This window comes from Heterodontus francisci, chromosome 37, assembly GCF_036365525.1.
Source record: "Heterodontus francisci isolate sHetFra1 chromosome 37, sHetFra1.hap1, whole genome shotgun sequence".
NCBI classification, from domain to species: Eukaryota; Metazoa; Chordata; class Chondrichthyes; order Heterodontiformes; family Heterodontidae; genus Heterodontus; species Heterodontus francisci.
This window is the reverse complement of record NC_090407.1, coordinates 39938393-39954486: the sequence shown is the minus strand read 5'-3', so window position 1 is coordinate 39954486 and position 16094 is coordinate 39938393.

The following is a 16094-nucleotide window of genomic DNA, read 5'->3' as shown; positions in this document are numbered from 1 at the left end:
TCACAGAGCTATGCAGTTAGTCTCACTCCCCAGCTCAATCCCTGTAGCCCTGCAGGTCGATTTCTCTCAGGTGGCCATCCAACTTCCACTTGAAGTCATTGATCATCTCCACTTCCACCACCCTTGTGGGCAGCGAGTTCCAGGTCAGTACCACCCGCTGTGTAAAAAAGTACTTCCTCATAATCCCCTTGGATCTTTTGCCCAAAACTTTCAACCTGTGTCCCCTAGTCCTTGTACCATTTGTTAATGGGAACTGTTTTTCCTTGTATAACTTATCTAAGCTTGTCATAATCTTGTACACTTCTTTTAAATCTCCCCTTAATCGCCTTTCCTCCAGGGAGAAGAACCCCAGCTTTTCCAACCTAACCTTTGTAACTAAAATTCCCCATCCATGGAACCATTCTGGTAAATCTCCTCTGCACCCTCTCAAGGACCCTCACATCCTTCCTAAAGTGTGGCGAACGGAACTGGATGCAATACTCCAGATGGAGCCTAACCAGAGCTTTAAAAAGGTTCAGCATAATTTCCCTGCTTTAGTACTCTATGCCTCTATTTATGAAGTCCAAGATCCCATTTGCTTTGCTAACCACTCTCTCAATATACCCTGCCGCCTTCAAAGATCGATGCACATGCATCTCCAGATCCCTCTGTTCCTGCGCACTTTTTAGAACTTCGCCATTAAATCTATATTGCCTCTCCCTCTTCCTTCTGCCAAAATGCATCTCCTCACTTGTCAGTCTTGAATTCCATCAGCCACTTGTCTGCCCATTCTGCTAAGCCTATCTATGTTCTGTTGTAAGCAGTTTGTATCATCCTCACTGTTTGACACTCCTCCAAGTTTGGTATCATCGGCAAATTTTGAAATTTTACTCTGCATTTCAAGATCCAAGTCATTTATATATAGCAAAAAAAGCAGTGGTCCCAACGCTGACCTTTGGGGAACACAACTATCTACCATTCTCTAGTCTGAAGACAGTTACTACGACTTGCTGTTTTTTATCCTGAAGCTAATATTTTATCCAATTGGACACTGACCCTCCTATTCCATGAGCCTCAATTTTGTTAACCAGCCTTTTATGTGGTACCTTATCAAATGCTTTCTTAAAATCCACATAAACAACATCCACTGCATTCCCTTCATCGATCTTCTCTGTTACTTCATCAAAAATTTCAATTAGATTCGTTCAGTATGATCTGCCTTTTACAAATCCATGCTGGTTATCCTTAATTAACTCAAATTAATCCTTAATTAACTCGAACCTCTCAAAGTGTCCATTGATATTTTCCCTGATTATTGTTTCTAAAACCTTACCCACCGTTGAGATTAAATTAACTGCCCTGTAGTTGCTAGGACTGTCCTTACACTCTTTCTTGAATAAGGGTGTCACATTTGCCACTCTCCAATCCTTTCGCACCTCTCCCACATCCAGGGAAGATTGGAAGATTATGGCAAGCCCTTCTGCTATCTCCATTCCCACTTCCTTTAGCATCCTGGGATGCAAACCATATGGACCAGGTGACTTATCTACCCTAAGCATAGCCAGCCTTAGTACCTCTCCCCTGGCAAAGTTGCAGCCAGTATGATGGGTTGAAGTGTGTCTATTTTAGCGCAAGAAGTGTCAGGAATAAGGGTGATGAACTTAGAGCATGGATCAGTACTTGGAGCTACGATGTTGTGGCCATTACGGAGACGTGGATATCACAGGGGCAGGAATGGATGTTGGATGTTCCGGGGTTTAGATGTTTCAAAAGGAATGGGGAGGGAGGTAAAAGAGGTGGGGGAGTGGCATTGCTAATCAGGGATAGTATCACAGCTGCAGAAAGCGAGGTCATCGAGGAGGGTTTGTCTACTGAGTCATTATGGGTGGAAGTCAGAAACAGGAAAGGAGCAGTCACTTTGTTGGGAGTTTTCTATAGATCCCCGAATAGCAACAGAGACATGGAGGAACAGATTGGGTGGCAGATTTTGGAAAGGTGCAGAAGTAACAGGGTTGTTGTCATGGGTGACTTCAACTTCCCTAATATTGATTGGAACCTCCTTGGTGCAAATAGTTTGGATGGTGCAGTTTTTGTCAGGTGTGTCCAGGAAGGTTTCCTGACTCAATATGTAGATAGGCCGACTAGAGGGGAGACTATGTTGGACTTGGTGCTTGGCAACGAACCAGGCCAGGTGGCAGATCTATCGGTGGGAGAGCATTTCGGTGATAGTGATCACAACTCCCTGACCTTTACTATAGTCATGGAGAGGGACAAGAGCAGACGGGATGGGAAAATATTTAATTGGGGGAGGGGGAATTACAATGCTATTAGGCAGGAACTGGGGAGCATAAATTGGGAACAGATGTTCTCAGGGAAATGCACGACAGAAATGTGGAGGTTGTTTAGGGAGCACTTGCTGCGACTGCTGGATAGGTTTGTCCCGATGAGGCAGGGAAGGAATGGTAGGGTGAAGGAACCTTGGATGACAAGAGAGGTGGAACAGCTAGTCAAGAGGAAGAAGGAAGCTTACTTAAGGGTGAGGAAGCAAGGATCAGACAGGGCTCTAGAGGGTTACAAGGTAACCAGGAAGGAACTGAAGAATGGACTTAGGAGAGCTAGAAGGGGACATGAAAAAGTCTTGGCGGGTAGGATTAAGGAAAATCCCAAGGCGTTCTACACTTATGTGAGGAACAAGAGGATGGCCAGAATGAGGGGAGGGCCGATCAGGGATAGTGGAGGGAAATTGTGCCTGGAGTCGGAGGAGGTAGGGGAGGTTCTAAATGAATACTTTGCTTCAGTATTCACTAGTGAGAGGGACCTGGTCGTTTGTGAGGACAGCGTGGAACAGGCTGATATGCTCGAACAGGTTGAGGTTAAGAGGGAGGATGTGCTGGAAATTTTGAATGATATGAGGACAGATAAGTCCCCGGGGCCAGACGGGATATACCCAAGGATATTACGGGAAGCGAGGGAAGAGATTGCTGTGCCTTTGGCAATGATCTTTGCGTCTTCACTGTCCACTGGAGTAGTACCAGATGATTGGAGGATGGCAAATGTTGTTCCCTTGTTCAAGAAAGGGAATAGGGATAACCCTGGGAATTATAGACCAGTCAGTCTTACGTCGGTAGTGGGCAAATTATTGGAGAGGATTCTGAGAGACAGGATTTATGATTATTTGGAAAAGCATGGTTTGATTAGAGACAGTCAGCATGGCTTTGTAAGGGGCAGGTCATGCCTCACAAGCCTTATTGAATTCTTTGAAGATGTGACAAAACACATTGATGAAGGAAGAGCAGTGGATGTGGTGTATATGGATTTTAGCAAGGCGTTTGATAAGGTTCCCCATGGTAGGCTCATTCAGAAAGTAAGGAGGCATGGGATTCAGGGAAAGTTGGCTGTCTGGATACAAAATTGGCTTGCCCATAGAAGTCAGAGGGTGGTAGTAGATGGAAAGTATTCAGCATGGAGCTCAGTGACCAGTGGTCTTCCACAAGGATCTGTTCTGGGACCTCTGCTCTTTGTGATTTTTATAAATGACTTGGATGAGGAAGTGGAAGGCTGGGTTAGCAAGTTTGCCGATGACACGAAGGTTGCTGGAGTTGTGGATAGTGTGGAAGGCTGTTGTAGGTTGCAACGGGACATTGACAGGCTGCAGAGCTGGGCTGAGAAGTGGCAGATGGAGTTCAACCTGGAAAAGTGTGAAAGTGATTCATTTTGGAAGGTCGAATTTGAATGCGGAATACAGGCTTAAAGACAGGATTCTTGGTAGTGTGGAGGAACAGAGGGATCTTGGGGTCCATGTCCATAGATCGCTCAAAGTTGCCACCCAAGTTGATAGGGTTGCTAAGAAGGCGTATGGTGTGTTGGCTTTCATTAACAGGGGGATTGAGTTTAAGAGCCGCGAGGTTATGCTGCAGCTCTGTAAGGCCCTGGTTCGACCACACTTGGAATATTGTGTTCAGTTCTGGTCGCCTCATTATAGGAAGGATGTGGAAGCTTTAGAGAGGATGCAGAGGAGATTTACCAGGATGCTGCCTGGACTGGAGGGCATGTCCTACGAAGAAAGATTGAGGGAGCTAGGGCTTTTCTCATTGGAGTGAAGAAGGATGAGAGGTGACTTGATAGAGGGGTACAAGATGATGAGAGGCATAGATAGAGTGGATAGCCAGAGACCTTTTCCCAGGGTGGAAAGGGCTATCACCAGGGGGCATAATTTTAAGGTGATTGGAGGAAGGTTTCGGGGAGATGTCAGAGGTAGGTTCTTTACACAGAGAGTGGTGGGTGCGTGGAATGCTCTGCCAGCGGTGGTAGTAGAAGCAGATACATTAGGGGCATTTAAGCGACTCTTGGATAGGTACATGGATGATAGTAGAATGAAGGGTAGGTAGTTAGTTTGATCTTAGAGTAGGTTAAAGGTTCGGCACAACATCGTGGGCCGAAGGGCCTGTACTGTGCTGTACAGTTCTATGTTCTATGTTCTATTTCCTTACTGTACTGATACAGAATACTCATGAAATGTATTAGCCTTATCTGGCGCCTCTAAGCATATATTACCCTCCGTGTCCCTAATAGGCCCCAATTCTCCTCTTGCTTCTTGCTTATTATTTACATGCCGGTAGAAGATTTTTGGGTTCCCTTTTGTGTTGACTGCCATTCTATTTTCATATTCTCTCTTTGCCAGTCTTATTTTCCTCTTCACCTCCCCTCTCAGCTTTTTGGATCAGACTCATTGTGTGTCACTGGCAGTGGGTTTCCTCACTCAGCGGTTTCTTCATTCTCCAAAGTTTAACAACAAACTGGAGAATGAATCTTAAACGTATTTTCCTGATTAACTATTAAATGATCTGCTTTTACTTCAGAGAATGTGACAAAGAAATGGAATACTTTCACAGTTAGCGCTTTCCATTCTTACACTTACTTTAGTTATGTTTCTCAGTGGAAAGTTTAAATTGTGTCTTTGCTCAGTATTTAACAACACTCCAGTTTAAATTTCCAATTCATTTGTAACCAAGTTGCCAGATGTAAACAGCTCATTATTTACATAAATATTTGATTATGCAGTAGGTAAGGAAAATATGAATTAAATATTTTCCAGGAACATTTAAAAATACTGTATCTGGGCAGAAACCTGAGTCGCTTCTTTTGAAATTCTTTCAGATAAAGGCAACTTGAATTCAAGAGTATCATAGACCAGCAGTCTTTGCACTTATTATGAATTAACTCGAAATAAATAGGTATAACAACCAACTTCATAGTAGAGTGCATAAAAGGCAAGATATTGGTTAAGATAGAAAGTATGGGGCATCAACTGTTGAACTGTGAAACTGAGGGACAATGCGATGGAGGGAAGGTTATTGATAAAAACAGCTGGAGATGGTTGGGCTGAGCACACTTCCTGAGGGACTCAGGACGCAATGGCTTGGGGCTGAAATGATTGGCTTCCGACATCCACAACCTTAGACAGCACCTTCCAAACCCGCGACCTCTACCAACTAGAAGGACAAGGGCAGCAAATACATGGGAACACCACCATCTGCAAGTTCCCCTCCAAGTCACACACCATCCTGACTTGGAACTATATCGCCGTTCCTTCACTGTCGCTGGGTCAAAATCCTGGAACTCCCTTCCTAACGGCACTGTGGGTGTACCTACCCTACATGGACTGCAGCAGTTCAAGAAGGCAGCTCACCACCATCTTCTCAAGGGCAATTAGGGATGGGCAATAAATGCTGGCCTGGCCAGCGATGCCCACATCCCGTGAATGAATAAAAAAAAAACCTATGTGTCAGGTTTGTGGAGGGTTTTCTTTCGACTCCCTTTGATTTCAGTTTTGCTATGTTCTTTGGTGCTACACACAGTCGAATGCTGCCTTGATGTTGATGGGCAGTGACTCTCATTTCTCCTCCTCACATTCACCTTTGGTGTGCAAGTCGGGATCAAGGTTGTGGTGAGGTCTAGAGCCAAGTGGTTATGTTGGAACCGGACGTGAGCAAGAGTTAAGTTCTTGATTAAATAAATGTTATTTGACAGCAGTATTGATGGCTCAATCCATCATTTACTGAGGAAGGTGTTAATATGTTGCGATATTGATTATTTTGATCTCAGGACATTGGTTTGAATCCAGGATGGAGGGGTCAAACTTTCTCTGTAAGGGTGGCTGTAAGGGTTGTACACAAAGTGCAATAGATTTTGACTTTGTGTTTTAGTGCAGAATAGTGGATAGCAAATCAGCAGTGTACAGTTTCTCTCAAGTCCCTGTCTCGCAGTCTCAATATAATGAATGGAGTACTGAGTTTCAAATAAATCCAATTGCTCTCACAGCCCCGGTTACTTTTAGTTGAAGTCATACTGTTCTTAATATAATTGTCAGTGTAACATTACAAAGCAGTTCCTTCTGCCATTCTTGGAAGTATCCGTGATGAAATAAACAATGAACTGAAGGAATTATGAAATAAAAGTCAACAGTTGAATTGAACCACAAGAAGATGGGCACATTTGTACCACAGACAAAATGGAGTAGAGATTAGGTGACCCATCCTGTACTGTCATTAAACAAGCCTGTCTGCAAAGACGAAACTCATTAACTGTGTCTGAATTAGCTTTGGGGAAAACACATTGAAATGGAAAGAAGCCCATTTCATGTTAATAACTCTTACCTACAGGAATGGGACTAACAAAGGTTCTATAGACAGACTGACTTCACAGCCGAAACAAAGATGAATCGGTGTCAAGTAGCACCATTGTAACAAAATGGTCCCCATCTCGACACCAACAGATAGCAATGGTTTCCATATCCTGGACCATTGTGTGGTCACTTGACAGAGAATCAAACGTGATAGCTTTTACCTTAAAAGGTAGCTCTGGAGAGAGAGGGGAGATCAAACAAAGACCACAGAAAGCCAATTCCAGCCAGAAGCTGCAAGATACAGTCCAGCTAAGCAAAAGGGGGAGGCGGTGGTGTAGTGATAATGTCTCTAGACTAGTAACCCAGAACCCCATGCCCTGGGGACATGGGTTCAAATTCCACCACAATAGTGGAATTTGAATTCAATTAATAAATCTGGAATTAAAAGGCTGGTCTAGTGGTGACCATGAAACCATTGCTGATTGTTGTAAAAACCCATCTGGTTCATTAATGTTCTTAGGGAAGGAAATCTGCCGTCTTTATCTGGTCTGGGCTACATGTGACTCCAGACCCACAGCAATATGGTTGATTTTTAACTGCCCTCTGAAATGGCCTCGCAAGCCATTCAGTTGTATCGAACCACTACAAAGTCCAAGAAGAGGAATGAAACCAGATGGACCACCTGGCATCGATCTAGACACCAGAAACAACAGCAGCAAACCCTGCCCTGTGGATCCTGCAAAGTCCTCCTTACTAACAACTGGAGGCTTGTGCCAAAATTGGGAGAGCTGTCCTACAAACTAGTCAAGCAACAGCCTGCCATAATCATACTCATGGAATCATACCTTACAGACCATATCCCAGACACCACAATCACCATCCCCGAGTATGTCCTGTCCCACCGGCAGGACGGACCCACCCCAGATGGTGGCACAGTGGTATACAGTTGGGAGTGAGTTGTCCTGGGAGGCCTCAACATTGTCTCCAGAACCTATAATATCTCATGGCATCAGGTCAAACATGGGCAAGGAAACCTCCTGCTGATTACCACCTCCCCCCACCACCTCAGCTGATGAATCAGCACTTCTTCATGTTAAACACCAATTGGAAGAAGCACTGAGGGTAGCGAGGGCACAAAATGTAATCTGGGTGGGGGACTTCAATGTCCATCACCAAGAGTGGCTCGGTAGCTGCTAGACTGGGTCTGCGGCAGGTGGTGAGGAAACCAACAAGAGGGAAAAACCTACTTGACCTCGTCCTCACCAATCTATCTGTTGCAGATGCATCTGTACATGACAGCATTGGTAGGAGTGGCCAGTGCACAGTCCTTGTGGAGATGAAGTTCTGTCTTCATACTGAGGGTACCCACCATCCTGTTGCGTGGCACTACCACCGTGCTAAATGGGATAGATTTCGAACAGATCTAGCAACTCAAAACTGGGCATCCATGAGGTGCTGTGGGCCATCAGCAGCAGCAGAATTGTATTCAACCACAATCTGTAACCTCTTGGACCAGCATATCCCTACTCTACCATTACCATCAAGCCAGGGAACAACTCTGGTTCAATGAAGAGTACAGGAGGACATGCAAGGATCAGCACCAGGCATACCTCAGCCTGATAAAGTTACAACACAGGGCTACTTGTACACCAAACAGCAGAAGCAGCATGCAATAAACAGAGCTAAGCAATCCCACAACCAACGGATCAGATCTATGCTCTGCAGTTCAGCTGTGAATGGTGGTGGACAATAAACAACTGACAGGTGGAGGAGGCTCCACAAACATCCCCATCCTCAACAATGGGGGAGCCCAGCACATCGGTGCAAAAGACAAGGCTGAAGCATTTGCATCCATTTTCAGCCAGAAGTGCTGAGTGGATGATCCATCCCGGCCTCCTCCTGAGGTCCCCAGCATCACAGATACTACAGATGTCTTCAGCCAATTCGAGTCACTCCACATGATATCAGGAAACGACTGAAGGAACTGGATACAGCAAAGGCTATGGGCCCTGACAACATTCCGGCAATAGTACTGAAGACTTGTGCTCCAGAATTAGCCACACCCATAGCCAAGCTGTTCCAGTACAGCTACAACACTGGCATCTACCCGACAATGTGGAAAATTGCCCAGGTACGTCCTGTGCACTAAAAGCAGGACAAACCTAAAGCAACTAATTACCGCCCCATCAGTCTACTCCCAATCGTCAGAAAAGTGACTGAAGGTGTTATTAACGGTGCTATCCAGCAGCACTTGCTCAGCAATAATCTGTTCACTGACGTTTAGTTTGGGTTCCACCAGGGCCCACTCAGCTCCAGACCTCGTTACAGCCTTGGTCCAAACATGGACAAAAGAGCTGAATTCCAGAGGTGAGGTGAGAGTGATTGCCCTTGACATCAAAGCAGCATTTGACTGAGTGTGGCATCAAGGAGCTCTACCAAAACTGGAATCAATGGGAATCAGGGGGAAAAGCTTTCCGTTGGTTGGAGTCATACCTAGCACAAAGGAAGATGATTGTGGTTGTTGGAGGTTAATCATCTGAGCTCCAGGACATCACTGCAGGAGTTCCTCACCATAGGAAGTGTCCTAGGCCCAACCATCTTTAGCTCCTTCATCAATGACCTCGGCTCCATCATAAGGTCAGAAGTGGGGATGTTCACTGATGATTGCACAATGTTCAGCACCATTCACATCTCCTCAGATACTGAAGCAGTCCGTGTAGAAATGCAGCAAGACTTGGACAACATTCGGGCTAGGACTGATAAGTGACAAGTGACATTCGCGCCACACAAGTGCCAGGCAATGACCATCTCAAACAAGAGAGAATCTAACCATCTCCCCTTGACATTAATGGCATTACGATCACTGAATCCCCCACAATCAACATCCTGGGGGTCACCATTGACCAGAAACTGAACTGGAGCAGCCCCACAGGTCAGAGACTGGGAATCCTATGGTGAATAACTCACCTCCTGTCTCCCCAATGCCTGTCCAACATCTACAAGTCAGGAGTGTGATGGAATACTTGCCTGGATGGGTGCAGCTCCAACAACACTGAAGAGGCTCAACACCATCCAGGACAAAGCAACCCGCTTGATTGGCACCCCGTCCACAAACATTCACTCCCTGCAGCACAGTGGCAGCAGCGTGTACCATATACAAGATGCACTGCAGCAACTCACCAAGGTTCCTTAGGGAACACCTTCCAAACCCACGTCCTCTATCACCTAGAAGGACAGGGGCAGCAGATGCATGGGAGTACCGCCACCTGCAAGTTCCCCTCCAAGCCAAACACCATCCTGACTTGGAACTTCATCGCCGTTCCTTCTCTGTTGCTGGGACAAAATCCTGGATCTCCCTTCCTAACAGCACCATGGGTGTAGCTACAGCCCCCAGGACTGCAGTGGCTCAACACCACCACCTTCTCAAGGGCAATTAGGGATGGGCAATAAATGCTGGCCTAGCCAATGACGCCAGTTGCCAGCGTTCGCCAGAGCTGGCGGGTAGCCATAAAGACGGGGCTAAAGTGTGGCGAGTCGAAGAGACTTAGTAGTTGGCAGGAAAAAAGACAGAGGCACAAGGGGAGAGCCAACTGTGTAATAGCCCGGACAAACAAATTTCTCTGCAGCACCTGTGGAAGAGCCTGTCACTCTAGAATTGGCCTTTATAGCCACTCCAGGCGCTGCTTCACAAACCACTGACCACCTCCAGGCGCTTATCCATTGTCTATCAAGATAAGGAGGCCAAAGAGGCCAACGACGCCCACATCCCCGAACGAATAAAAAAAAGAACCCAGCTGAATAACAACTCGAACAACCACTGCAACAGAGAAATTGCAAGGTGATTTTGAGACTCTCCATCTGTGAAAGCAAACTAGATTCACACTACCAAAGAAAACTACAAAACCTCAGTAACTCCAAGACAAGGAACATACAGGCCTGCAACACCATTATAAATTTTTCTCCCGAAAGAAACCCTGAGGGTTTTTTAAGCAACAGACACTTGTCGTAATTTGGACTTTAATTGCATCCCACCCTTTCCTCTCTCTCTATCTATTCTTGTATATGTATGTATGTGTGAATGCGTGTGTGGGTGAGATTGTGATCATTTCAGCAATCGTTTAAAAATAGTTATCTTCCGCTTTTTTAAAGCAATGAGAAAACCTGTCATCTGCCTGTTTATTTGACCCTAAAAACAGTCAGGGACTAACACACCATTTTTAACAAAACACTACCTGCCGTCAGTTCGGAGGTGAAAAGTCGAAGCCACCCATACCTGTTACCACCTGCCCGTAACATTTCAAATTGAGCAGATTAGATATGTACAGATTAGAGTGGACCTACACCATGTGGACTGCCGCAGCTCAAGAAGGCAATTCATCATGATCTGCTCAAGGGCAGTTATGGATGGGCAATAATAAATGCTGACCTTGCCAGTGATGCTCACATCTCAAAAATGAGTTGAAAAGAATCCTTTGAAAGGGCTGCACTGCACTCAGAATGAGGAGGTGACCAGTAACTTCCATTAACAAGGACATCTATCTTTGTGGATAGTAGGTTTCCTACCCCCAGGTAGCAAATACAGGAAGCAAAGAGGACTCCAGCTTTTACTGCATGTTTGCACACAGGCGTCTTCTCTTCCAACCCTGGGTCCGTGTTCATACACACAATGCTATGTTTTGCTAACTATTTTCATAGTCATTCTCTTAATCAATTCTGATTCAAGTAACATAGTAGATCATGCAATATCTTATTATTAGCTCAGACTGTTAATATCAAGGAGATTTACCAGGGTGATACCAGGGATAAGGGACTTGAGCTATGTGTCGAGACTGGAGAAGCTGGGATTGTTCCCCTTGGAGCAGAGATTGTTGTGACGGAAATCACACCTTTCAAATGGAAACATATTAATTTCATCCTATGGAACACTTCTTGAACCTTTTTTACTGCACATTGCAGATAACTTGTTTAAAAAGCCAACAGAGCTAACCAGCTGAAAACATGGTTGCACATTTGCATTCTGAGAGATAGTTGAATAGAGAGACAACGGGAATACTCCCTGATTCAATTAGCGAGATGGGTTTTGTCAATAGTGATGATCAAAAGACATTGCGAGCCATTGACTTTGTAAGAGAAAAACTTCCACCCTCCCCCTGCTACCCGCCCCCCCCAGCAAACCACCCCGCCCCCCACCCACCACCCACCCAGTGTCTGGAAGACTCTGAAGTCCAGCAACCCTCTGAGAATGTTGCTATTTCAAACAAGGAGATGGTCACATGACTTACCTGCTGGCCAGACTGGGGACTGTTTGAATTGTGCCTCACAGAAAGGTAACAGACTGCAAGTTGAGAACCAAGGAGGAAGGTCTCCACTCTCTCTGTCTCTCTCTCAAGCAATGTCCCAGGGAACCACGGTGGCAGCTTAAGTCTCAAGACAGAACACCGCTTCAGTCTTCTGGTACCAGAGAAGCAAGTCGGAAATTGTGCACCGGGCCCCAGCGAGAACTCCAAGACCGTAACTTCAATTGAGGACATTGTATCAAAGACATGACCATCCAGTAACTGAATTCTATTTATTGTGTTACGGCCAGGTGAGAAAGGGATCTCGGGGTTCCCCCTCAGTCTTTGGCTGGTTTAACCATAACAGAGTTTTAATTTTAAAAACACTGTGTTTTTAGCTCCCCCTCAGTGAATCCTTGTTCATTGCTTTCCAATTGTAAGGCAAAGAAATCAACCAGACAGGCTTTTTTAGATTGAAACAAGAAAGGTGGAAGTTTATTAACCTTAAACTCTAATTCGGTTAACGACTACGAAAACACGACGCGACCATGCTAGCATGCATACACAATAAACAAACACGCAGATAGAGACAGAAAAGTAGAAAGAATAAAGGGGAAAAGTTTGCAGCAATAGCTGGGAATTATTTGCGGTCCTTTCAGTTTGATGTAGAGTCTTTGATTGCCGGTAAGTCTTGCTGCTTCAGTGGGGCCCAATGCACGCTTTAAAACCTGTTTCGATGCAGGAGTCTTTTCTCTTGAGGTTTAAGTGACTTCAGTGGATCTGGAGATTCGTACGAGAGAGAGAGAGCTAGCCAGGAGAGTGGCTCTCTTCTTCCAAGTTCAGTTGCAATCTGATCCAAACTGTCCTGTGAGCAGTTCAAAACCAAAAACCTGGGCCAGCAGATTAGTCATGTGACGAGCTGTTTTAACAAACTCCTGCATTTGTGGATTCTCCATCTTAGCAGACACCCTGGAATACTGGCTTTCTTACACTTTCAATGCCTGGTGATCAAAATCCATTTGGGTTAATTGGATCAGGGAGCTGTTCTATTGTCTCCAGGCACTGTCTCTTAGTATGTAAATGTTTTCCAGCCATTGCTGATCTCTTTAAACAAGTCATTTCTTCAGTCCAGCAACAGTTTAAAATTAATGTTCATATGATTAAATTAATACGCCTCATTCTTGGTGGTGGGGTCTTCATGACAATTGCCAACCCTACTTTAACCCTGCCCCCCTCCGCTAATTCTTTCTTCCCCTCTGTATCTATTTGTGTGTGTGTTTCTCTCGTGTGCATGCTAGCATGGTTGCGTCACACATTTTTGTAATTTTTAACCGATTTAGAGTGATAAGGCGAATAAACTTACACCTTTCTTGTTTAAACCTAAGAAAACCTGTCTGATTGGTTCATTTGCAATTACAATTAGAGTGCAGTGAGCAAAGGACTCACTGAGGGGGTAAGCTAAAATCACTATGTTTTAAAAGTTAAACCCTTATATGGCCAAACCAGGAAAGGGGCAGGAGGGGAGCCTGAGACCCCTTCCTCACCCGGTTGTAACATTGGCAACGGGAGATTTAATAGAGGTTTTCAAAATTATGAGGGATTTTGATAGAATAAATAGGATGAAACTGTTTCTACTGGCAAGAGGGTTGGTAAACAGAGGACACAGATTTAAGATTAATTGTCAAAAATCCAGAGGGGAAGTGAAGAGAATTTTTTTTATGCTGCCAGTTGTTATGATCTGGAATGCTCTGCCTGAACAGGTGGTAGAAGCAAATTCAGTGGTAACTTGCGAAAGGGAAATTGCATAAATACTTGAAAGGAAAGATTTGCAGGACTGTGGGGAAAGATCAGATAATTGGATAGCTCTTTCAAAGAGTGGGCACAGGCACAATGGGCCGAATGGCCTCCAGCTGTGCTGTAAGACTCTATGATCTCTGGCACCATGCCATTCACGAAATGGCGACTGAACAAAATCTTTCTTTTCAGTTACTGCCGTCATGACCAGCTTTGGTGAGCACCAGAGTTTCTATCTACATTTGCGGGGGACTCGATAAAGCTTTTATATTAACGGATTCAAAAGCAATTAAGAAAAAGTTCTGCATTTCTTTATTTTTGTGATTGAGATGCCAGCAACTTAAGAGAAAGTTCTCTGTTCGTGTTCTTCACCGGGTTCCATAGATTATCAACAGGAGGACAACGTTCAAATACGGAGTCTTTCACCTGCAGCCGGTGCAACTGGGATAGAAGCAAGAGTTACAGAGAGCTTGATGTTCAGCTATATGTCCTGGAGAAAGAGATTGGAAATGTGTTAACAATGGTCTGGCAATGACAATCTTACACTCCTAACAAATAACTTAAAACAAAATTAGCAGTAGCAATTTCAAGTAGTATTTTTGCTTATTTTCTGAACAGACCCATAGATTTGCAGGGATATATGGTGTAGATGTCAGCCATTCAGTCCATCAAGTGCCTGCTGGCACTTTGTTAAAATGATCCAAAATAATCACTCTGTACTGCTGATCATGGCTGATCTTCCAGATCAACTCCACTTTCCAGCCCTGTGGGATGTGGGTGTTGCTGGCTAGGCCAGCATTTATTGCCCATTCCTAACAGCCCTTGAACTGAGTTGCTTGCGAGGCCATTTCAGAGGGCAATTTAAGAGTCAATCACATTGCTGTGGGCCTGGTGTCACATGTAGGCCAGACCAGGTAAGGACAGCAGATTTCCTTCCCTAAAGGACATGAGTGAATCAGATGGGTTTTTACAACAATCGACAATAGTTTTATGGTCAATAATTGGACTGGCTTTTTAATTCCAGATTTATTAATTGAATTCAAATTTCACCATTTGCCGTGGTGGGATTTGAGCCCATGTGCCTAGGGCATTAGCCTGGGCTCTGGATTACTAGTCTAATGACATTACCACTATGCCACCGCCTTCCCAGTCTGTCTTAAACATGCTCATCGACTGAGCATCCACAACCCTCTAGGGTGGAGAATTCCAAAGATATTCTAATCTCCCTTAAAAGTTGCAATGGTCCCTCCCTCAACTGTGCCCTGTGGCAAAGAGCTCTGTGTGGATATTGCCCAAACCTTTCTCTTGGCAAAAGCCTGGCAGCACAGAATATCTTAAAAATGGTGGCGAATTTACGAATTTATAGTGGTTTCCAACGATCCACACAGTGGCAAGTGCACTCGTCAGCGTACAACTGGGGCATATGCAGCAGAAATAGCATCTTCCATCTTCAGCAAGTATTGAACTGACTGGACAGTCAAAACAACCAGGACAGCACCAGTGCTGGCAAAATGAATCCTGTTAGAAATGCACACACGTAGCTATCAGGAAAGGATAGCATCGGGCTTGACTGTGATGCACCCATGGTTGAATGGCCTGCTGGTGCTGTGCAGTCTCAGGGTACGTGGAACTGTACCCAAGCATGAGTTGGCGTCTGCAGGAGGGAAGGGGGTTAAACTCTGCTGGAAGAGGTGTGATGGAGAGAACCACACATTAAATGGTTGTGAGAATCTCCTGCTAGGAAGTGCCTGATAACATCTTAGAACATTTTCCACAAAAGATAATAATCCACATTTGCATCTTCAATTTGAGAAAGTCGCTCCTCATTTTCATACTGCTGAGCTTTCTCTATGCTTGTGGCCAAATTACTTCACCTGGACAGGTTAGGGTTAGGGTTAGGGTTAAGGAAGATTGGGGTAGCACATTCAAGCGACATAAAGGCAGTTTAGTGGTTCTCCTTTTCCCAGGGAATAGCGGATCTCTGGAACAGGCTGCTGGCTTGTCTGATGAATATTGAGCCACTAAATACCTTCAATAGAGAGTGGGACCTGTTTCTGTCTGAGGCAGAGATCCCCTTGTACAAGATGTACGTACCGCAAGGATTTCAGAGCCAGAGTGGTCTCCTGGACTAATTTCTATCGCTTAGACGGGTCAGAGAGGAATTTGGTCTCTCCCAGGAGATTACAGGGTGGGTGGGGAATGCCTGTGTTGTGATACATGGGAATCATGACCAAATGAGACAGGCTGGATGGCCTATTCCTACCTCATATGTTCAAATGGTATGTTCAAGACCATCCCAGTGCAGAGACACAGAACCTGTCCCAAACTACTCAAAGCAGGTGCACCAGGACAGTCAATAACTTTCAATGGGGACCACCCCAAAGCACTGGCAGGTCCTGTGGGAAAAGCTCTGGGTCACT